Raw genomic sequence first — 25,643 nt, 5'->3', positions numbered from 1 at the left:
TGTATGAATGTACTAGGTCATGATTTAAATGCATTTCTTTCTGTAGATTATGAAAATATTTGAAAATACTGCCGTGAGGAGCACCAGGAAGCACTATTGGAATTTAGTGAACAGGGAAAAAACGTGGCTTGAAGTCCTGCAATATGGGGACTAATTCCTTATACAGGAGAACTGGCCAGCTCCCAAAGCCAATAGTATTTCTGTGAGAAATGCTATTTGAGCAATCAAATAGGTCTGTTAACTCAATTCATACGTGGTGAGAAGAAAGTGTCTCCAAGTATCCTTTTGTATCAAGACATTGACCTCCACTGGAGATCTCTTTTATAGGCCCTTATCTGGGAAGTGTACACTGCTCTACTTATTCTGCAAATTAAGGCTTCTGTTCCAAGCACCCACCAATCTGATACTAAATTCATTAGCAAAATGAAGTGAAAAGAACACAACATAAATTGCTATTAATGGAGTTCCATGGATGTCACTCCCCACACAATGTACTAAAATTGGACTCATCTCTACTGGAGTGTCTCCACACAAGTATCTGTTCTTTTCAATACACAGCATTTCAGGAGGGAGCTTTTCCTTAAAGCTACAAAGACATTTTATAAATCTCCCTTTTGAGGCTAAACGTGAGAATTTTTACCATCAATTTATATTTATTGAGTATCTACTCTTTGGTAGGTCCTCTATTCCATAGACAGGATCCAATAAGGGAAAATCATGGTTCTGGCCTGAAAAAGTGAAATTGTAGTACTTTTTAGAGTACAGATATTTCTTACTTCCTGTGACTTACTTTGTGTGACAGTGATAAACAGCTCATAATGCTTCATCTGCTATACTTATCCACAGAATCTAGAAACAGTGTAATATACAGTCTTTAAAATGAAGACAAAATCAGCTGGCAATATTCTAATGCAGCACAATATGTATATACTTACACTTGAGTTGGGAAATTTTTCTTGTTCAGAGCAGAATATAGTCTATTCTACAATTTTTTTAAGACTTGATTATCTTTCCCAAGTTTGAAATAATAGATGTTTTGAAGATATCCAAATGGGTTTTCTTTTGTTGTTCTTGTTTCAGTTTTGTTTGTTTTATGCCAAGGGGATAAATCAACTAGCAACACAGAAGGAAATTCAAAGGTTAGTTTTATTAAATTAATAACAAAAATGTATGCATACATACTAGGAAAACATTAAGTAGAGTCCTGTGCCTCGAATATATTTTGAAGCACACAAATTAGGAGGTTCTAGATTCAAAATAATGACAAATATAAAGGACATTCCAAAATTCATTAATAAGCTAGATGTAGATGAATCACTGTCATTAAAGGGGCATAGGCCAAGAATAAAACTGTGCCCTGAGTATCTAACTAACCTGCCCTTAAGGTGGCCATTTTCACAGAGGACTGAAAGTAGATTGGCAGTGTGACTCAACGACAAAAAAAGGGTTTAGAAGCAGCCTTGGCAACCAAAGACAAACAAGCGGAATATGTACAAAAGGGTAAGACCCTTGAAAGGCTTAAGCCTCACTTGGTTAACTGAGCCTCTCACATCTGGGCTTCCTGTGGGGTTAAATAAGCATCGCTTAATGCAGTAACCAGCATATAAGATCTATCCAAACTTTCAGAAAGGTTTTGATAAAATTTCATAGCAAAAACTGTGTGAAGAAATTTTAAGTAAACATAGAATTAGGATTATATATTTCCACAAGCACGGAATTATCTTAAGTATAGGAACCAAGGTGTGAAGTGTAGATGTGGAAAAGACAAGTAGCATTTTTATAAACTTTGTAATTCAAAGTACATAATTTGCGACTATGTAATTCAAAGTGACATCTGCATATCCTTTAGAGCTCACTGTCCTCTTCAGACAGTAAAATATCAAACTACAGCACCATGGAATCCTAAAGAGCTGGTATGGCTCCCCGTATACTACAGATTAAGAAACCAAGATTCAAAGAGGATTAACAACTGCCTAATATGAAAACATAAATATCAGGAAGATTTTATAAAATGTACAAATTAGAACAAAAGTTACTATGAGTTCCCCTGTGGGCACGTCTTGAGTATTACATATTACTAGTGATAAAGAATATGAATCTATGTACTTAAATATAACCTTCAAAACATGATCCTCCCAAAAAAGGACCTTAAAAGAATTACAGTACATTCTCTGAACATCTTGATGTGTTGTGGCTATACAAATGCCAAAAACGCTGGGCATCAACAGAAGTGCTATGAATCTAGACTTGAGGATCTCCAACATTTAACTGCTGGATATCAGAGAATATGCCTAACAAAGGAGATAACAAGAGAAGCAAGGGGCATAGGAAGAAAATCAGAAGCACATGATGCCATGGGAAATAGGGCAGAAAGTGTTTCAAAAAGGAGGAAGTGGTCAGCAAAGTCAAATGTTCACTGAGACCTCAATAAGAGTTAATTTGGATAAACAATCAAATAAATACAAATTCAACCAAAAAAAGTTAATTTGGTGAAGTAATAGAGGTCTCAGAAGCAGATGGAGTGAATTGATGAATGCATTGGTGAGGAAATGGAAATAGAGAGCATAAACATCTCTTTGGTGAAATTTGAGTGTAGATAGGGAAAAGAGAAAGGGCAGTAGCTAGTTGCATTTTCTTTCTTTATAAATGACCCCGAAACTCACCAAAGCCAGGAAGCTGACTCACACATGACTCCTTCATCATCCTCCACACCCATTTAATCATTATGTGGTAAGATTATATTTCCACACTCTTGAGTATATCATCTTGAATTATCTTCCAATGACTCACCAACAGTGACAGGATAAAATCTAATCTCCTGAGTACAGGATGTAGAGCCTTTTATAATCTGACCAACATTACCCTTCCAGCCTTACTTTTTACTTCCACCCTAAGATGCAGCCATACTAAACCAGTTGCCATTTCTGAATGACCCAGGCTTTCTCATTCCTCTGGGCCTCCATGCATACTGTTGCTTTTTCTTGGTATGTTCTTCCCCAATGCAACTAGTCACCTCCACCTTCTGGTCCCCACGCTTCACCTATCAAACATATTCATCTTTCAAATCTCCATTTAAATATCGTCTTTGTAAATCCTTCCCTGACTTCCTAAGTAGATTTTATCATCCCATAGTAACTTTATTTAGACCCTTCCTAAGGTATTAATACTTACAGAATTCTTTTGTATTTGACACCCCAGCAGCCCATAAGTCTCCTGAGAGCACACTCTATATTATCAGTTGTATATCTCTATGCTTTGCACATAGTTAGCACTAATAAATGTTTTTTAAGTGAATGAAAGGGTGGGCTTGTTACCAAAGATGTGTTATACCAAAATGTCACTAGCTTTAGATTAGGTCATAGGTGGATATACATAATCGGCTACTAGGGGAAACTAGTGATTTATAAGTCATAGGTGAATTTATTTCCTGGAAAACTTCATGTATTGGAAAATTAAGATAAATCACATTCTGATGTAAAAAAAGTTCACAGAACTCCCTTTCAATTCAGTGACTCTCCTGAGTAACCTCAGCTTCCCTGCATTTCAAATAAGAATCACCTAAAAAATGCACTGCATACCTGTAAAATCCAAAGCACTAAAAAGGACATAAAGTTATAAGTGATATATTCCCTGCTCCCACAGTTCATTATCTGGTGGGGATTTAAGACATGTGGAAATACATACTGCTTATACAGCACCACTTTCAAGTGCTATTTGGGCTGTAAGTGCCTGAAAAGTAGCAAGAGGTATACAGTGATCCTGCCTTAAATGCATGGTTTGGTTTGGTTAATGCCCTTAAAACAAGTAACATTTCATTCTAGAGTTCAAAGCCAAGGGTGATTTCTCCTGTTTTAAATAGTTTTTTTTTTCTTTTCTGTGAATCCTTTTTTAAAATTGAAGTATAGTCAGTTTACAATGTTGTGTTAATGTCTGGTGTAGAGCACAGTGATTCAGTTATACATATTTAATGTATTCCTTTTCATATTCTTTTTCATTATTGGCTATTATGAAATATTGAATATAGTTCCTTGTGCTATACAGTAGGACCTCATTATTTATCCTATCTTTTTTTTAATTAAAAAAACTTAATAGAGTATGATAACACCATTTATCAAGTTTCCAAAAATAAAACCAAAGAGAATACTATTTAGTGGTTATCTCTTTTTATATGTAGTAGTTAGTGTCTGCAAATCCAGTATTCCCCTATTTAGAGACAGCAGAATGGCCACAGGAAAAATCACTTTGCCTCTCTCTATAGCATCCAAATTAAAATGTATAATAGAAAATAGAAATTAAAGACAAACAGACAAGTAAATAAATAATTTTTAAAAGGATTCAGTTTAAGTATTTTAAGGTACAAAACACTTTAGTCCTCTCCTATTGCTATGTAAGAGAGATGGGTGATTAGAAGTTTTGATTTTTTTGTGTGTGTGGCTCACTCAGAAAACTTGGCTTGCTTTTCCATGGATTTAAACCCCAAACTAGACAGCCTTTTTTTTCCCCTGAAGATTTATATGTTATTTTGGAGAGGTTACTTATTTTTTCACTGAACCCCAAACTCAATTTCTGTTAACATAAAATAAGAAGACACAATAAGGATAGGGGGAAATTCTGCAATTTTGAAATCTGTATTTAATCTGCAAAAGATTAAAGGCAGTTAAATGATCAGTTGATCAAACTGTTTTCTAGTATGTTTGGCTCTTGGACAAGTGTATACAAATAACTGTCAACTTAGGCAAGGCCAATTTTAAAAGAAAAGAGCTCACAGGTGGTAGTTTTGATCTTTACTTTCCCCACTTTGAGAATCACTGTTTTCCTTTTGCTGGTAACTGATGTATTACAGCTGTAGTGACTCGCCTATTTTCTTTTCAAAAGTACTATTTTTACTCTTTGGACTTAAAATTTTATCCTAAACTCTAGGGAAAAAAGTAAATACAGGGGAACTGGTCAGTTCTTGAATGTACAGGCCCAGTGACTTTAAGAGAAGATTCAATAGGAAACATAGTCAGACTTTTTTTTCACCATAATTCCCAGTCACACCTGTCATAAGTGTGGGAAGAAGACCTCAAAAGAACTTAGAGCTTTCCTCTTTGGGGATGAAAATAAAAGGCACCTGTTTTGATTTATTCAGAGATTTTCAAAAGTCTAAGGATGATGATGCATCTTAAAAAAAAAAAATAAGAGAACCATACAGCCAACTTAGCTCTGTGAACCACAGGAAAAAGAATTATCTTAAGAGATGCCTTACGGGGTCATTGTTCACATGGTAAAGCAAGGAGTTTAGGGGGCCAAATCTAGGTTAGAAGTCTTGGATCACTTGAATTGTTCTAACAAATGAATTTTCTTCAAGGAAAAAAGTGGGCTCCATTTCTGTTTTTAAAAATCCAGAGTGTCTGTAATAGTGCAACTAATGACAACCTTCCCGTTATTCTCACTTAAGAGGAAACCCTATAATAAGAGCTTCCTAAAATGTCAAATAATACTTGTCTCATAACAGGGCTTCTTTGTTCATTCACCATGTCTCTTTTGATACGCACAGATAATAAAAGTTCATGTAAAACTAAAGGTAATATAGAGCAGAAGCCAACACTAATTCTGTATAAATATGTCTGATTAATAAGAGTGCCATTGTTATGGTTATTTCGTAATGTCATGATTGTTACAAGAACAGAGGATAGAAGTACTCTTAATCTTGCTGTTTTTGTTCATCCTCTGTCATCCAACCGGTTAGTGAATTTTTGTTCAGTGAGGGAAATCAGGGATAGACTTTTGTCCATTAATTATTTCTGTTTCATTAGTTCATCTTATGAGCTGTGAAACTAGCTTTAAATTCAGGGGGAAAATAAGGGGTTTTATTCGAAAATTAAACCACATCCTCTAAAACAATGAATACATGCCCAGGCTTAATTTCTAGGCTCCCTTTTCCATATGCACAACTACTATATTACTATAGCACTAAGATCAGATTAGGAGCCTAACATGTGAAACCTAAACTATGGTTTAATACTACAACCATAGGCAAGGTTGTATGTGGGATTCAATTCTATGAAGTAGAACCCCACCCTGGTGAAACAAAAAAAAGTCCAGGAATGAGTGTTATGGTTCCTTACTGGAAAGGAAATAGAAAACAAGTGACAGATAGCAGTACACATGCATGGCAGACAGTCCAGCTGATCGATTTTGAAGACGTTTCTTAGGCTGGTAGATAAGTTTGTATTGAAGTTTGTATTGGCATTACTTAGCTTTTCTCTTTAGAGTCTTATCTTCCAGATCCTGGCCTCCCCTCTTGGGGCAGCAGTATAATATAAAAACTTAATAGTTGATCTTAAATTTAGCTGACATTTTTATATTCTTCACCACATACACTTTAGATTGCACCCAAGAAGGAGATTATTAACTAGTAGCAGGAGACCAGTTACCAGACCATTTTGACTGAACAAAAAAACAGCACTATGCCTTTTTGCTGGCAAATCAAACAGCATTTATGCAATCATTGTAATCAATTTCATAAATAAAGAGCTATTAACAACTGGAGAAAAATAGTACAGAAATTCTGTTTCTCCCAAGTTCCTTCATCCTTTCCTCAAACTCCACATTAGTTTCAGCAGTGGAGAAGGCTATGCATGAAAAAGAATGCACTTGGCTGAACTGGAGTCTCCTGCGAAGCAGATTCTGTCAGTCAGAAGGCAAGGACAAATTTTGGTGATTATCTCAGCCTACTTTTTTTTTTTTTTGTAGTAATTAACCAGAGTTCCATTTTGCTAGGGCTGGCATTGCTCACAGCTAACTTACTTTTTTGTTTTTTTAATTTAGGCTTTTCTTTCCTTTTTAAAAGTAAATTTACATATTTTCAGTTTCTCAATCCCTTCTATGTTTTATTTATGAATATAGCCCTTCTTGATGGTAACTTTAATGTGAAAGAGGTAGTAATTAATGTCCCAATCTGCCAGGTTAATCCCTTCCCACACTCTCTACAGAGAAGTTTAAAGTAAGTAACAGTTTACAGTCAATATTAGGTTTAATTATGCTTAATGAGAGTTAGTGTCTCTGTTTACTAACTGCATTTCGGTATGTGGATCCTAGATGAGTTTTCCCGTGGCCTCATTCTGATTTTTTAATAGTGCCTCTGTGTACTGTATACTCAGTGCTTAAATCTATAAAGCTGCTCCTGGAGAACAAAGCAAGGAGGGCACCTGTTTCAGTTGAGACACCATTAAATGAGTGCAGCCTTAACAAAACTGCATCTTTCTTTGGGAAGGGAGCTCTTACTTTATAATGCTTTCCAAACAGATCCATTTAAGAGGCTAATTATTGCCTAAATTTCAGATCCTGATAAGTCTGTACATATAAAAAGCTGTTTCAAACTATGTATAATTATCACTAGTGGTTAGTACAAAATTACAGAGTGTTAAACACTTCTAAGATTTTCTTATATTAATCCTTCAATGTTATCATTTCAAGTATTAAATATAAAACTACTCTGACAAGTCACTAGTTTCATTTGGTCCTTTTTTTCAGCCTAAAAATGTCTTTTGTTTTAAAATTGTATTTAATTTTATTGTAGCATATAGGACAAAATTTGTGCTTCCTTACTGAGCTATAATAATAAGCATCAAAACAAATACCCAGACCTAAAGGGAATCCTGTTACAGTGCCCCAGAGGAAATTTAGTACACATATTTTTTTAAAGGATCCCTTTTTGCTATGTTTGTGTTGTGGCTATATTTTAAGTAGAATTTATTATTATAGTTCCTCTAAGTCTATTGAGAGGCTAATCAATTCAATAAACATCTATTGAGTACCTGGTCTAAGCTAAACACAAAAAATGAAGAAGGCATATTCCCTTCCCCCAAGAACCTTACTGTCTGAGAAAAGAGACATACTTAGTAAAAGAAAAATGTGCTTAAATTTTAGTTTCAGAATCTTTTTTGGCTTTTGAAAATTCTACCTTTACTTAGTATATCCTGACATCACTTTTGCTTTTAGGGGGGAAAAAAAAACAGTCAAATATTTCCTCAAAAACCACAAACTAATGGTTTAAAAGGAAAAGAATTCAATCCTAACTATATGCTTAATCAGAGTTGGACTTTCAAGCTTAGATCTTGCTTTAAAAGTATTTTAGAAACAACAAAACACACGGCCTATGATAAGTATTTGCCTCTTTTTAGAACATCAATCTCCCCTTCACAACAGTACACTGATTTCCTTTTGGGGTTTCTATAAAGTTGTTTTTTTTTTGATTTTAATATAGTATACTCAAACAAACAAGGGAAATATATATTGTAGGAAAACAAATGTTAGGAACAATACTACAAATCCTGTAAGAGTCACTTTCCCTAAGGGCTCTTTATTTTCAGTGTCATCATCTAAATAATTAACTTCTCTTATGAAACACATCATGCTAACTTTAGCTTAGAGAAGAATTTTTTAAAAACCAAATTAACCATTTCTGAAACACCTGAAATACAAAGAGATAGTTATATACCTTTAAGAAAAATATTCCGATTTTTAAAGTAATCATCTCTCCATAATATTTTAGATTTAATTTTGTGAACTTAGCGATAAAGAACATGGTTTAGTACAAAATGAGAGAAACTGTCTTAGAAGTGAAGAAATCATCTAAATATTATTATTAGATTTTTATTAAATAGCAATTGAAAACTGTACACTGAGCTATTTTTGGATATATGCATATCTTCTTTCTATCCAATAAAAAGACACTAAATTCCTCCATTTCAAATACTGAGGATATCAGCAAAGTGTTCACACATCTGATGTCTTTCGGCACTTACTAAACAAACCTTTCTGCCATATACTTTCTATCTCGGTACCTTTAGCTACGCACATTTGCGAAAGGCTTGACCAGCTCATATTCTCCTTCACCATGCTACATTGAACTATCTTGAGGACTCTCAAATTACTTTCAGACACTGAGCATTCATAGGCACCTACTTCTCTATCCCTGCTCAGTGAAAGAAAAGGGAGAAACCTGGATTCAAATAGTAATAAAGTTCCTCTCACACTGATAAACGATATTTTAAAAGTCAGTCTCTTCCTGACACCAGAGTTATGTAAGTATGTTCTCTGTGTTAACTCTCAGGTTGCTATATAAAAATCTCTATAGGTATGTATAAAAGGCTTAATATATAAATATGCATAAATATATTTGAATATAGCATGCATATGCAAGCCAGCTATTTATTATACTTGAATGTACATACTACATATATATATATATATATATATATGTTTTTACATGTCAACTTTTATTCTGGAAAGTTAAAGGGGAAAATACTTAAACTGTTTTCATAACACAAATTCTAACTGAAATAAAATGTCCTTTCAAAACTGTAATTAATGGCTGCCGTGTCAAACAGTGAACCAGAGGGTCAAACCTTATAATTCACAGTTTGAGAGGTCATAGCTCAAATTATAACTTTAAAAAAATGATTATCTGTGAGTAATTTGACAAATTCATCTAATATACTCTGAATGCATATAAAGTCTTTTTGAGAGTAAAAAGAATGTATGTCCAAGTGGACAGCTGATGGAGGAAATGGCCTTTTTACTGAACAAGGCTGAAGTCCAGCATAATGACTTGGAATGCCTTTGAATGAGCATGTAAGGCTGGAAGGCCAAACAGTACACACATCCAAAGGGAGCGTAATGAACAATCTGATCGGAAGACAAAAATATTCCACAGACATGTCCAAAGAGAGGAAGCAAAAAATATACATTTCCAGCACTACTATTTCATCACCACTAGCTACTACCTAATTCACAGATAAACTCAAAGTCTGGACTAGTAATAAAGAATCTTTAAAGATATATATTTTTGTAATTTAAAAAATACTAGAAATTCCCATGATTTTTTCAATCTGAGATTTGAAAATACTTAAGGAGGTCACCTAGATCATATATAGTAAGCCAGATTTATAAAACTGTTTTTTTAATGATTCACCTTGAAAGCATACATTGCTTCATCTTATCTTCATCCCAAGGCCACCCACCCCTTGAAACATAATCTGAAATAATTTGGCCTGTTTGCATTTTTTAAATCTAGAAGATTAAGAAGGTAGGCCATTGAAGATAATTTGGTCCATTGTAGACCAAATTTCTTAATGCATACTAGAATTGAGAAGTCCAGAAAAATAAGTCATTTATTTATATGTCTATGTTGTAATGTTTACTTATATGTTTATTTTATTTTATTGTTAATCCCTCTTCTTTCTTACTAGTCTCCATAAGTGGAATGACTGTATCTCTTTTTTTCAATAGTTATATTATATTATATTATATTATATTATATTATATATTATATATTATATTGTAAAATAGTTATATAGTTTTTTTCAATATTTATATCTAACCCCTAGAAAGTTCCTGGCACAGAAAAGAGATTCAATAAATATTTGCTGTAGGATGGAAAGAAGGGATGGAGAGAAGGAAGGCAGGAAGACTATAGTTAATCTCTTCTAGCATTATCTGTGTGACTGTGGGAAGAAAAACCTGAAAAAAAGGTACCACGGAATACCCAGGAATACACTGACCCATGCATCTACTCTAGAAACCAAGAAGATTTAAAGCAGCTTCCAAAAGTCCATAGTTACAAGATAAAATAAATTAAAATAGATTAAAAATGAAAAGGATAGGAATTAGAGTGGGAAAGAAGATGTTTATATATGTATACATGTAAAGACAATTAAATCATAGGAAAGGGGGAATACACTTTCTTAATTTCTTCACTTTAAATTAAGTTTATCATAATGACTGTTACATAATTGTTCTTATTATAACAAAACAGTAAGAGAATATTTACTAGTTCCTCATCTGGCCATGCACTACAGCAAACACTACATAACGAAGTTTCTTATATCATGAGCTATAGAGTCTGTTGGAAGAGACAGATAAAATGTGAAAAAGTAAATAAGTAAAAAAGCAAATAAATAAGTCATAATAGGAAAAATACAGATTTTTGTGAAAGAACAGAGCAGAATGCTTCTCTAAACCAGAAAAAAATTGCTTACACAGTAAGCAATTTTTGATGCCATTATGTCCTGTTGCAAGAAACTTCTCAAACATGTAAACACTGTTGACTCGACACACAGGGAAATACATGTTCTCACATGTTACTAGTATAAATGAGATTTGAATATATAAATCACTGTATCATAAAAGACACATTTGGAAAACATTCTTTTTCTTACAGGTGAAAGCCTCACTCTGACCCCGCTTAGCCTGGTGATGCTTCTGTAATTCTGCTGGACCAGCGCACACATACGGGGCTCTTGATAGGTCCTGGGCTCGACCATCTGGCCCTTTATTTACTTAATTCTTTTTTAACACTGACAAGTGTATTAGTAACACTTCCTTGATCACTGGTAAATATAGAGCCACCATACAACTAAGATTTTCCCTAATTCTGAAAGTCACTAATTAGTTGTGGGTAGGGTCGGGGAGTATTACAAAGATATGTTGAGAAGTACTACAATGAGTAATCTAATTTCCAAGAAGAAAGCACGTTAATCTGCTTCCCACTTCATTAGAGGAATAAAAACCATCTTGTCATCACTAAAGGATACAAAAAGAGACCTGGATATTTGGGGGAATGGTAGATAGGGAGGAGGGATGAATGCAGCATTTAGTCAAGAAACACAAATGCCCTGCACATCCTGGACAAAGTTTATGGTTTTTCTAAGTATCTTTTGATTGCTCTATTTATCAGTATGTTTCATGACCATAGTTTTTTCAATTAATATAAACCCAAGCTTCCAAAGGAAACAAATATGGTAAATGAATCTTATTTAAAAGAACTGATCATTGTTCTGGTACTTAAGTTGTGCGTTAAGCAACTTTCGAAGCTGCATTAATATTTTCAAACCAGTAAGGTCTCAATTACTTGAGCTTGCAAAATTAAATACTGTTGGCTTAAAGGAGAGAACACAGTTTCCATAAGTCCCAAAAAGTCATTTAGAGGAAAGATATGGTCTAATTACAAGTACTAAAACTGAAAATTTATGTATTTTAAGTACATTAGAAAACATTTATTTTTAGGGGTTTTTTTTCTGTTGGATGAGAGACAGTCTAACACTTTAATTTTCTTCAAGGTTTAGATTCTTCAAAGAGCATCAGCTGATTGTTGTCTGTGTTAATTCAAGCATCAAGTTTAAAATGTCATAACTCCATGAAACTAAAGATTCTAACTATGTAAGGTTGAATCAGTTGTCCTCATTTCTAGTATCAAGCAATGTAACACTAAGCAAAAGCCTTTGAGAGACTGTTTTGGGTTTCAGCCTATCTCCTTAGTTCATAGACATTTTCGCAAAAGGGTGATGTTCTCTTACAGTACTTATCCCACAACTGTAATCTCAACTAAAAACTCATAAAACTGTGGATTGTGAAGTAGATGTCAATATTTCCAAATCTTATAACTAATGAATAAAATTTAATTGGTTCATATGCAGAAGTAAATTGATGAGAGGCTGAAGAACAGAATAAACAAGGAAAACAGCACATTGTATACTACGTAATTTAAGAAATGTCAAAGAAGTGGGGCATGTCTTATTTACTGATATGATAAAAGGAGAATGAATGCTTTTGCACATAAATAAATGCAGGTATAGAAACATAATAGGAGCTTAGTGTTTCAGTGGAACTTAAACTCCTCTGGGCAGTGATCAGCTAGGAAGGAACAGAGACAGTTTCACTGCAGTGATTAACTAGCTGACAGATCTATTATTCATGGCAGGTATGTAAGCAGTCAGGGCACCGATGCTGGTGGCCTCTCCTAATCAAGCAGCTTTGCCATTACAGACTGGATGCCTGGAACCAGGCAAGACACAAAAACAATAAAACCTAGAGTCAGTTAGGGTAAGATTCAGCACAATCCACCTCCAATTTTAAATAGTACTAGAAATATCCATTGATTGAAGAATGTTTTCTCTTGGGATTGGCATATACTGTATTTACAGAGTGTTGACCAACACTCATCTATTTATCTTACTATGCTTAGCAACATGTATGAAGCACCTACCCAGAAATTCCCACTATATTACAGGAAAAAGTGATTTTAACATTAGCTGGCAAAAATTTCTGTTGATAGGTATGACCATTAAGTAGTTACATGAACAGATGGTCAAAGTGAGTCCATTTCACTGTCAGTACATTATGTGGGTCTTTTTATCTCTGGACATCCAAACCAAACAAAAGCACAACACGGAAGAGGTCATTGTCCCTTCCCTCATTTGGTTGGCAGTTTTATCTTTGAAATATGAAAATAAAACACCAACACAGACTATAATCCTCCATAATACCATTTTCACATAACATTTAATGGAATAGTTAAGGATTCATATTCAAAAATCATCCTGATATGTGAAGATGGAAAAATACATGGGATATTTTTTATCTTTCAACTCCACGATCTCCAGTAAATAGAAAGAAAGAAAGTAGTCATATTTCTTACTCTTCAGTTTTTTATCTAACCAACTGTTTACAAGTTAAAACTCTTTATTGGTATTCAGGTCTTTTAATGAAAGCTCAGGAAAAAATATGTTTTTAAAAAAGCAGATCTCCATATTCAAATCTATTTTCCTTTGAAAGGCTGTGCTGTCTGTGTGTATAGATTGTTTTACTGAATAATTTTAGAAAATAACAGCTGAAATATTCATAACCAAATGAATTAATATTCTAGCAGATATCTGATCACCAATCACTACATTTTATACCATGGCATCTCTTGAAATACACACAGACACACACATTATTATTATTTGGATTCTTGGTATGATAGCTTCACCAATATAATCAACTCAAAATATAGTTTACCTGATTTTGTGAAATACAAATAAATAATACTGCGAGTTAAAACAGAGATAAAAACTAAGAATGTAATGTATATCTGTAACAGCGAGCAGTCAAAACAACAGCTGAAAGTTATATTGCTAAAATGCATCAACACATGTGGCTGTGAAAACGTCTCAAGTGCAATGAGAATTCTGGTTATCTACCTTCAGAAAAAGATGAAGCATGAGGTTTAAGAGGACATCTTTAGAACTTCCGTACCTTAAAATATTGCCGAGTATTAATTTTTCATCAAGTTGTCATTTTCTCTGACATTTGGTTTTATTAATCAAGGCATTTATCATTAATTTGTAGAAAATACCGTAATTAAGCCAAATAAAATAAAACCCTTAAAAGGTTAAAATTAGAAAGCAGGTGAATTAGAACTTTGACATTACCCTGTTGACACACAGGAGCTTTTTGAAAGTATGGGGATTAAGTTTTTGCAGTGAGTTTGGTTTCTCAATCTTGAGGCTGGCTGGTTTTTAAAAAATGTTACAAAGATTTGATTTAAAGCTCTCTGACAGTTTTGACATTCAGGTGAAAGTACTGCTGCTGCATTTGGAACAATTTGCATGTCCCACTGCTAAGTGGAATGTTTGAGGTGTGCACTGGTGTAAAGAAATTAAAAACAAGCTATCACACATGCTTAAGTGTATGTATTCACAAAACTGATGATTGGATCACACTACCCCAGCCCCCTCCAATGTAATCTGTGATTTACTCTTCTATAATAAATCACCCTACCATGTTATTCTCACTGGAAGATCTAACCATGCATGTAAGAAGCAAAGTAATTACAGTCCCTCTTGTTTCAGAAACCTTCTTCAATCCCTATGAGCTCTCTATACACAATGCAGCAACATAAGTCTATTATGAAGTTCTTGCCTAAAATTCTGGACTTCAATGAGTACCCACTAAATCTCACCTGCATGGTTCTGTTGTCCCCCCCAAAATGCATTTTTATTCCTCATAGTTAGTTGTAAAGCTCTGGCTTTGAACCAATATGTCTATTTAGAAAAAGGGCAAGGTATAAAATCAGAAGAGTTGCAAATATTTAAAAAACAGTGGAGGGGCGATAATACATTCCTAAATAGAAGGATGAAGTACAGTAACACCTAGTATTCTTAGATGACACAAAGGTTCTTTTTTTTTTTGACTTATACGTTCAGATTATTTTGTAGGTAGACATAGAAAAACATATATAATGTGTTAAAGGGCAATAAAGAAAAGACCTGAGGCAATAACCTCAGGGCCTTTAATTTTATGAAAATTTTCAGGAAGATAAAAATCCATTGAAGAAAATATCATTGGATGTTACCTTTAGCCTTCAGAGTCTCAAAGGGCAATTCTTAACACTTCTTTTTGTGTGACTGAAAAAGAGAAGTACTTAAAATTAGGAATCTGCCAAGAAAACAATTTACATTCCATAATATCTTTATGACTAGTCATGAGAAGTAGGGAGATAAGCTTGTGTTTATCAATTAATATCTATCCTTTTACAAAGAAAAATAAAGGCTAACACATTAATTTCCTTATGAACAAGTATTCAGTAAAATATGGCATAAATTTACAATCTTAAACACTGTGTATACAAGGGTTTAGATGAAAAACAAGAGTATTTATTAGAGTATTATTAGAAGCTTGCGTTATTTACACAAAGATTTTACATTTATGTTTTTAACATTTAAAAAACTAATCTCAAATAATCTTTATCTCATTTATTTGTTAATTCTTAATTATCAGAGATTTTACAAAGATCTACTATGTATAATACACTGATAAGTACTGCTGAGTTAGTAAGTATATAAGGTAAGATACAGATCATATCCTCAAAATATGAGTGAGGTTGGAGAAATTTTCACAAAAAAAGATAATCCTAAGAGAATAAAAAGTAAATGAGTGAAAGAGGGCAGCATGTTCAACAGAGCTTCAACTGGTCTTCAGTACCTAATGCACTGATATTAGAACATGGCCTTATGTTTTCTATCTTAGCAAGCAAGGCTAAGAGGAGGGTCCTACTCAGATTTGGAGGTAAAGATGTCAAACAAATGGGTAAGACACCTCTAAATTATTTTCTACCCAAATGCATTTGATAATATAGAACCAAAGCTAGGACAAGGAACAGTAAAGCAGGCAGGATGCTGTGGTGCTTTAAAAGTCAATTTGGTGAGTTTGAATAGAAAAAGATTTAATTAGAAACAACTCTCCTAGTAAAATAAGTTCGACAATGTATATTTTTGGAAAGTGATTTCTGTAAGTTTACTATGAAATCTCACTGAGGCCCTTGATGTCATATTTACTAATAATCTCCAAAGGGATTCAGCCAAAGTCTCAAAAGCAGTTTTACTAAGAAAAATGCATACATAAATATAAGCCAATTCTGTAAACCAGTACATCTAGAGTAAAAGTCCTATTAAAATTAAGAAGGGCTAAGGGTTTTAATTAATTGGATCTTTAAAGTGCAGAAACAAAGAGAAAATAAAGAATCAAACAACAAACCATACCATCAATCCTGAGTTTATTCTGCACTAATAGATAAATGGGATTTAACAGAAAAGAAAGGTGGTAGTTCTGCTATAATCAAGGTGTAGTACCATGCTTATTCTGCAACACCAAACTTCAGAAGAGGTACTAAAAATTATATCTGCTAGGAAGAGTGAGATAATAACCAAAAATTATGGATAAATAGAGGATAACTAGGAATGGAAAAGAAAAAAACATGTTTGGGTTGTAAGCATGAGGTGAGGAAGGACACTTTGGAGAAAATTAATTTGGTCATTACATGATATAAAAGTAAGTTTTATTTATTTATTATCTGTCTTCTCCACTAGAATGGAAGTGCTGTTAGGTTAGGCATTGTCTCTTTTGCTGTGTCCCCCATTTCCATGAATAGTATCTGCCACATAGTAGGAGATCAATGAATATTTACTGAATGTAAGAATCAACAGCCTGACCCACCTATGAAACAGGCACTAAGTATACATCTATTTACAGATGAAACAATTTCAGCTTAAAGAAGTTAAATGGTATATATCAAATTAAACTTTGACCTTTTGCAATTGCAAACTTCTATATAACATTTTTCATAGTCTTTCAGTATTCATTCTAGGAGGGGAAACAAACAATAAGAAAATAAACTGTTAAACTTCTAATGTCCTATAATTAATACTATGAGTACAAACAAAACAAGGTAATAAGACTAAGAGTTACATGGGCTGATATTTTAGATAGGTCTAGCTGGGAAAGCTTCCCAGAGAAAGCGGACAATAATAAGAAAATTTCTAAGTGAAGTAAGGCAGAGTCAAAAAAAAAAAAAATCTGGGGGCTATATGGGCTGTTATAAGGATTAAAAGAGATACATACTACCTCTCTTAGGACAATGGCTTGCACACAGCAAACCAGTACTCTCAATAACTATTATTTTATTTTGCTGTTATTACTTTTATAGGTGGCAAATTCCCCTACCAGATTATAAATTTTCAAAGACACCCATTTTCTTCCCCTACAGCTCCTTAAATAGTGCCTAGCAAGAAATCAATAAACATTTATAGAATTGAGAATAGGAAGACACAATTCTCAGTTCATTTATCAGAAAAAATAAAAGACAATACAAATTTGAAAAAGTTACCATATTTCATATGCCTGAGTAAATCTAATTCTGTTAAATCAATGTCACTTAGTAATCATTTATGGATTTAAAAGAAAGAGAAAAGGAAAAATGTATAAAATGGCTAGACCAAATAAATCATAGGTTTAAAAAAAGAATAAGAAAAAAAATCAGAAAAAAATGAAGGCATTGATAGTAGGCCACTGTCTTGACCATTTACATGCTCTGCCTCCATCACTTTTTTAGTGCAAAGACTCTACTACACAGATATCTGATTCATTTATGTGTTCCTGATAGAAGTACAGGGTCTGGTATATAGTGAATATTCAATAAATGTTTGTTGAATTGAATTGAATAAAAATTATTTTTAGTAGTTCTGATGCTTTAAAGCTAGTTCAAAAAATTTTTAATAATAAAATAGGAGTTTACAACCAAAAAATAACAAGTGTTAGGTTTTGACCCTGCAGCAGAGTAGAGAACAAGGTTAGTTTTTACCAAAGATTGAAATATAAGTGACAATGTGATAATTGTCATTGGAAGAGACAGATCTGAGAACAGATCATAGGGACTCCAGTATAGGATAAATATTATAAGTAGAGTTCCACAATATTGAGATAACTGACTAATTAAATGACAAAAAAAAAAGTGCTCTCTACTTTTTGCCATGCCCCCACATAAAAATCAGGTTGATATATCTGAATATAATAAGTAAAATAATCAAAGAGCTATAAGAAACCAAGGTAAGAAGGCCTTTTGGAGGATGTAAGCAATAGTATATAAAATAAGTGCAAAGATTATGAATTTGACTACTTTAAATTAAAAATTTTTTAAGTCCAAAAATACCCTGGACAAAATTAAGAGGCCTAAAACAAATAAAGATAAATATTTTTAATGTGTATGATACTCATAGGGAATATACACAGGGTTAACAGTCTTCATTTATAAACAAATAAAACAAATATCTCTTTTTTTTTCAAATAAATAGGCAATTCACAATAGAAGAAACTGAAGATATACACAAACAATATTAATGTGTAATTGCAATGAAAGAAATGCAAATTAAAGTAACCTAAATATTCCATTATAGTGAAATGGTTTAATTAATTATATGTGATATAATAATAAGCTTCTATTAAATATGGCAAGTAAAAATTTACAATACACCATTAAGCTTAAAAAGCAGGTTGTAAAATGGTAAACTATTAAGATAGCAAGTTTTAATAATTTGTGTTTATGTAATATATATAGACTATGCAATGTTTAGTCATATGCATGTATAAATGTAGCTCTGTGTGTATGTGCATATGTAGAAAAATACGTATGTGCATTAGAAAAAGTATGTAAGCACCTATATACTAAATTACTCCTAGTACTTAACTCAAAAATTATTATGGCAGGAATTTTCTTACAATTTCCTTCCAAATTTTCTACAATAAATACAAATTACTTTTCATAAACATAAAAAGCACTAAAACAAGATACATAGTCTATCTTGCAGAAAAAATTAGATAACATATTATTAGATTTCCTGAATGTTAAGAAAGCCATTTGAAAATGTCTATCTGTCCCTATTTTTGGTGAAGACCACCTCCATTAACTGCATAGATTTTTATAAAAGAAGTAGGAAGGAAAGAACATGGAGTGAGGGAGGGAAGAAAGAGAACAACAAAGCAAAACAAAAAAAGTAAAATGAGAGAATGATAAGATTTGTAAAAAAAAATAAAAAACAGCAATCACCTATAATGGTATCTATTAGATTCCTAGAAGACAAATTTTAATTGTTCACTTCTTTGATCTAATTTTCAAAGAAAAGCACAGACTAGAATGCAGAAAATTTAAGAAACTGGGGGTTATATTTATACAATGAGCATACTATTATAAGAGAAAACAAATAAAACATGTATCAATTTCAGTGATAGGACCATACAGAGAGAACCAAAATTTTCCATGAGAACAAATAAAGCATCAGCTTCAGAGGTAGGAGGAGTATAATTTCAAATAAGTAAAAATTCAAAGTAAGCAAATGACATGTTAAGACAAAATGAATAGAAATTGTTAGAGGCTATTCTCTACCAATAATTATAGAAAATAAGTTTTTATCATCCAATAGAAATTTAAATACATGCTTTGGTGGTATTTCATCAAAAATGCCAAATGAAAACCAATTTATAATCCTTAAAGAAGATCAGAATGAAAGACCCTGTACATACATGGTCAAGAGGATAAGATATTCTGTCTAAGACTAGAAAAGATTAATTTAGTTCTAGTCCATACATAATGGTGCTTCTTAAGGTGGAGACCTTCATTCTGGCTTGGGGTTCTAGAGTTTTTAAAACACCAGAGAAATCTGGTAAGTTCTTCGGTAGGCTTCTCCAAGAATCCATAAAAGTGACCTGGTTAAACCACACCTAAAATCAAATCAAAGTCTATTGAGCCAGAGCTCTAGGGCAACAACAAAAGACTATATACTTGACTCAATTATCCTTGCTGTCAGGTATCTCAATTTCCCTTCCAAATAGAGGGGAAAAGTTCAGAAAAATTACGTACTAAATACCGCTTTTAACTCTAAAATCCAATCAATTTCTTTTCTTTTTCCTCATTTGTCTCTTTAAAAGTAACCTAAGCCCTTCCCTTTATTACGTGCAGCTTTACTCTGTTTATTTTTATTTCCCAAAAGTAGAATGCCTTAAATAAATTCTTAAAAACCAACACACCAACAAATAAATAAACTAAAACTCCGTGACTATATAAAGTACACAGTCTAACCTGCTTAATTATTAACAGGTAAACAGAATGCATTTCTGAATTATTTACCTAATCTCTTTCAATTAAAAACTTCAAAGTTTTTGAGACTGGAATGTATACCCTTGCTAAGGATCTAAAAAACAATTATTTTAAAATATTCTATTAAGCCATTTTAATAAAAGCAATTAAAAACACCAAAGTAAATGTGAATTTAAACATTTGCATAAGTGCGCAAGAAATGCAACACATTTTTCAGAGACCAGTACAATTCCCTTTCTTCCAACTTCCCCTTGTCCTCTTTTCAGCAACACTATTCCACAATACATTTGGAAAGAATGAGTATAAATATTCTGTACTAAATTGTATTAATGATGTTGATGTAATAATAGTTTTGAAGCAAGCATTTATATAATGCTTTTACTCCTAAGCATATCATAAGAAACATACAATTATGAAACTATAGCAAATGTTAATAGTTCTGAAACTAGAAGGGCAAAAATAAAGAATGAACAGTAGACAAAAATCACCATTTTCTCTGGACATAATACCAGCTCAGCTAATATACTGAAGAATGATTGCTGCTTGACACAAGTGAACATTGATTACTTGGCATGCTGGTTAATCAGATTTTCCGGCTAGCTAAGGGTTCATCAGGGAGAATAAAATTTTCATTTTGATTCTTTTAACTAAAAACCTAAGATCTACTAGTAGATTTTTCTGCCTCAGTAAATAGGGTATTACAGTTTTATCTTTATTAAAGATAAAAAATTAATATTGTCTCAGAGGATGGCTCTTACTCTTTTGGGGGATCATAAGCCCCTCTGAGAAGATGATAAAAAACCAAGAATTTCTTTCTCTAGAGAAGTGTACACATCCACAGAATTTTGTATAAAATTTCCGGAAGTCCAAGAATACACATAAAGACCATTAGTCTTCTAATTTTACAGAATTTGAAATATGTGACATATGTGGACTGATTACACAGTGATCCCAGAACATAACAAGGATGTTTAAGCTGCTTTTTGAAGACATCCCTAATAATGATCTATTTTCTTATGATTTGCCTCTGTTTTTCTAAAAGAGGAGTGTAAAAACAATTCTGCTTAATTTAATCTTGTTTAAAGGTTAGATAATGTCTCCTTTTAGGACAACTGCACTACCAAGTGCTTTAAGCTTTAAACAAAATAGTGCTGTTTTCAAATAATTTCACATTCTAGAAGTGGCAACAACTTTCTTATACTTTTGTAACTCTTAGAGAAGGCAGGGTCAGAGAGAAAGCTACTTAACTTTTAACTTTACTTCTAAAGATTATCAGATAATTGCAAGTACATAAGCATTCCTGTATTCAGATTTTGTTCAGAGTACTTTTATGTGTATTTACTTACATAAAATAAATAACAACTCTACAAGGTAGCTACCCGAATATCAGATGTCATTATCCTTATTTTATTGATGTATAAACAGGCACAAAAAGATTAAGTGATTTGCCAAAGATCACCTCTCTAATGAATGGCAAAACCTGGATTTACACCAAATCTGCCTGCAGAATCTGTACTCCTACACACCATACATTTCTGGTTTCAATCTGTCATGAGCTGACGGGTTTTCTTGTGTGGTTTCATATTTAACAGAAGTCCACCTCTTTACTACCATGCAAGAAACATTCATACTGTTTCACTTAGATGTGTCCATTTGGGGAGTTGTTCATAAATTGCTGTTAAAACTAGCACCACCTTTGTGGCAGTTATGTATCATTACAAATCTTTCAGAGTCAAATACCCAGAAGAAAAATAACACCATTATCTCAGTAAATGCTAAAACCTACAATAAAAGCTGACCCTTCATTTTCTTTTTGGAAATAGTTCTGATAAGATACAAAATTGAATGATTATCCATTCTAAGGGCCAACCAAGACAACAAGATAAATGAGCTATATTATCATAATAACAGTACCCAAAGGTAAGATTGTCTGTTATTCCTAATTTGTCTAAGGAGAGGAACAAACCAGATTACATGATTTTTTACTTTTTTAGCCTTAAATAGTTTCTATGAAATAGAAATATTTAAGTAAAATGTATATTTAGTGAGGGCAGGCTAGTTGCTTCAGTGGCCAAACCTGCCACAACATGAAAATTTTCTTGGCACACCCTTCTTACTGACAGACTGCATGTTCCCAGAGATAGCAACCAATTGTATCTCAAGGTTTGCTTTCAGTGTACCAACCTTTACATTCTGAGTAGTCCTATGAAGAGTGAAGGCTGATAACAAAAAGAAAGAGAGAGAAAAAGAATAAAAGAAAAAATTCTATCCTTAACAGTTTGTGAAGAAAATTTTTCAGTTATAAATATGTTCCATTTAATTTTTATTGAATTACTTCCTACATGTAAATACAATTAAGCATGTACTAGCAATACACAAATATAAGAGGGCAAAATAAGGCAAAATGTTCAGAGTCCCGGAAAATGGTTAAATATCATACACAGGAAAGAAGGCATAGCACAAGGCCAGCACAAATACAGATATAAGATTATATAATAAGAAAAAATCTTGGTAACTGAGTCAGCATTTCCTCGTTAGAACCAGGGACTGTTATGAAGTAATTGTAATGTAACCAAGCCAGGCTGGGAATGAGAACCGGGTTAAAATAGAAAGTATGCGTGGAATAAAAACATCATTCTCAGCTCCTTCTGTCTTTAAATAATCTTACATACCACAAAACAAATATTTGGAAATCATCTAGTTATTACCTTATTCCCTATAATGATTCCCAATCACTTACAATATCAAATTCTATTGTGCTTGGTTTTCAAAGTCCTCCATAATCTCGTTCCATTATGTATTCGCTCTTCCAAATAATACAGAAATTATACACTCTAATCCAATCAGATAAGATTTTACACTGATTCAGCAAACTTTTATTGGGGCCTACAATGTGTCTAGGAGTGTTCGCATAACTGAAATTTACATGGTCTTGGAGCCAAAGAATCAAGTGTAAATCTCCAACTTCTCCAAAACTCTTTATCAGCTCTATCTCCTTTCGTACTCTTTTATTTCCATCCACACACCTATGCATGACCTTCTCTTGGATTCAACTAAAATTGATTCAGATAAAATTAATTCAGTTACTCTCATTTTAGTTCAAACATCTACATACCTGTTTAGAAAATACTGATTGAACATCTAAGAAAACATACAGATGGCTACCCTGTTTCTACTAACATTCTCCCACAGACATAAAACATGGTGGGTCCTAAATTAACACAGTATACACATACACACAAACTCTTTTCTTAAGATCCAGACACACTGGTTTCTTTCTATTCCTTTATCAGGCCACAACTTTTTGGGGTTCTTAAACTTGTCCTTCTAGAGGCTCTTCTCCCAGATCATTTCATGGTGGCTTCCCTTTCTCATCATTCAGTCCTGGCTCAAATGGCACTTCATTACTCTTTATCCCACTATCCACCTTTTCTGACCCAAGTCACTCTTTATTCAACCATCCGATTCTCTTTTCTTCACAGATATCACTCTCTGCAATCATTATTTATAAACTCATTCACTGTCCCTCTCCCCACATTAGGGACCCTATCAGTGTAGCTGCACAATATTCACTGCCAAATCACTTGCTCCTGGCATTATGCCTGGCATGTAGTAAGCACTCAAACATCTGAGGAATAAATAAACAAATACAAAAAAGTAATTATGAAGTTAATATTCAAGCCATAAATATTTATCAGGCACCTACCATGCACAAGGTGATTATTTTTAGTTGAATCCCAGGCTGAAGAATGCTCTGTCCTCAACATAAGTACATTTGGGAGAAAAGTCCAAGATGAATTTGATGACACTTATTTTGAAAGGATTCTAAACAAAATAGATCATCACAGAATGAGATCTAAAATGTCTTTGATACTTAAGACAAACCACATTCTTTATCTCAGCCACAGTTCCCTTCACCTTTCCCACTAAACCTATTGATATATCATCATCAACTTTTATGACGTCAACAGCAGTTAAATGGAATTGAGTGAAAGACAGTGATGTCATGTATCTCATTTTGGACATTTACTACTGAAACAAATGGGTCATTTCCCATGAAACATAGAAGACTCAGGGTAAGACTAAACCTAAGTGTTGTTAACATGTACAAATTCACTCCCTCCTTCATACAATTACAAATACTCGTCCTATGCCCAGACTTGACAACAATTCTAATGCTTCTAAAGGTTAAAAACAATTCATATAAGCCAGAGATCAGCAAACTTTCTGCAAAAGGCCAAATGATAAATATTTTAGGCTTTAAGGGTCACACAGTTTTCATCTCAACTGCTCAACTCTGCCATTTAGTATGAAAGTAGGCAATAAATACATAAACAAACAAGCATGCTTGCAATTAAATAAAACTTTTTATAAGAATAGAGTGTGATCATCAGGGAAATGCAAATCAAAATCACAATGACATTCTCAGTGGTGCTTACCAGCACCAGTGTCCCGACGGTAGAGGGAGTTCCTAGGAATGGCTGCCCCTGGTGTCTATGCCCCCAAGGTGAGCTGCAGTTGCCTCTTGCCTTTCTGGTAGACTCTCCAAGACCAGCAAGAACTAAGGCCCCCCCAGGGGAAGATGGTGACTTGATGCTGAGACACAAGACTGGTCGGAACTAGAAAGCTGATGATTGAGATTCCTGGAACACTGCCCTGTTACCTCACCAGCAAACAATCAGAAGAAAGTCATACAACCTGCTGCTATCACCCTACATGTTGCCTTAAAAACTCTTCCCTGAAAGTCATCAAGGAGTTCAGGTCTTCCAAGCACAAGCCACCTATTCTCTTTGCTTGACCCTGTGGTCTGACTATTTATCCATGGAAACGAAAACACTAACTTGAAAAGGTATCTGCACCTCCATGTTGTTTGCAGCATTATTTACAATAGCCAAGATATGGAAACAATCTGAGTACCTATCCATGGATGAATGGGAAAAAATGGTTTATATATACAATGGAATCTTATTTAGCCATAAAAAGAAGGCAGTCCTGCCATTTGTGACAACATGAACTGACCTTGAGAGCATTATGCTAAGTGAAACAAGTCAGATAGAAAAACACAAATAACTTATGACCTCACTTATAGCTAATGAAATCTAATGGTATCTAAAAAAAAAATGTACTCAGAGATACAGAGAACAGATAGGTGGTTGCCAGAGGCGGGGCAAGGGGGTGGGCAAAACAGGTGAAAGTGGTCAAAAGGTACAAACTTCCAGTCATAAAATCAGTGAGTCCTGGGGATGTAATGTATATCATAGTGACAATATAGTTAATCATACTGCACTGTATACTTGAAAGTTGCTAGGAGAATAGATCTTAAAAGTACTCATCACAAGAAAAAAAATTGTAGCTATGTGTGGTGATGGGTGTTAACTTACTGTGGTAATCATTTTGCAGTATGTAC

General features: G+C 33.5%; 1 protein-coding gene across 12 annotated transcripts in view; it reads right to left on the bottom strand.

The window, feature by feature from the left end:
• Positions 1–25,643, bottom strand: part of ZBTB20 (zinc finger and BTB domain containing 20) — a 730,245-nt gene that overhangs the window by 559,737 nt on the left and 144,865 nt on the right. For 7 of the 12 annotated variants that reach the window (XM_072964827.1, XM_072964854.1, XM_072964836.1 and 4 more), the window contains 2 exons: positions 23,943–24,061; positions 15,164–15,215 (listed from right to left, as the gene is read on the bottom strand). The gene's annotated coding sequence lies outside the window, so the exon portion shown is untranslated. The remainder of the gene's footprint in view (positions 1–15,163; positions 15,216–23,942; positions 24,062–25,643) is intronic. The other 5 variants (XM_031681015.2, XM_072964815.1, XM_072964857.1 and 2 more) reach the window with 1 other exon arrangement.

The sequence above is a fragment of the Vicugna pacos genome, chromosome 1 (assembly GCF_048564905.1).
Source record: "Vicugna pacos chromosome 1, VicPac4, whole genome shotgun sequence".
Classification (NCBI taxonomy): domain Eukaryota; kingdom Metazoa; phylum Chordata; class Mammalia; order Artiodactyla; family Camelidae; genus Vicugna; species Vicugna pacos.
The sequence above is the reverse complement of the archived record's forward strand: the minus strand, read 5'-3'. Positions and strand labels throughout refer to the sequence as shown.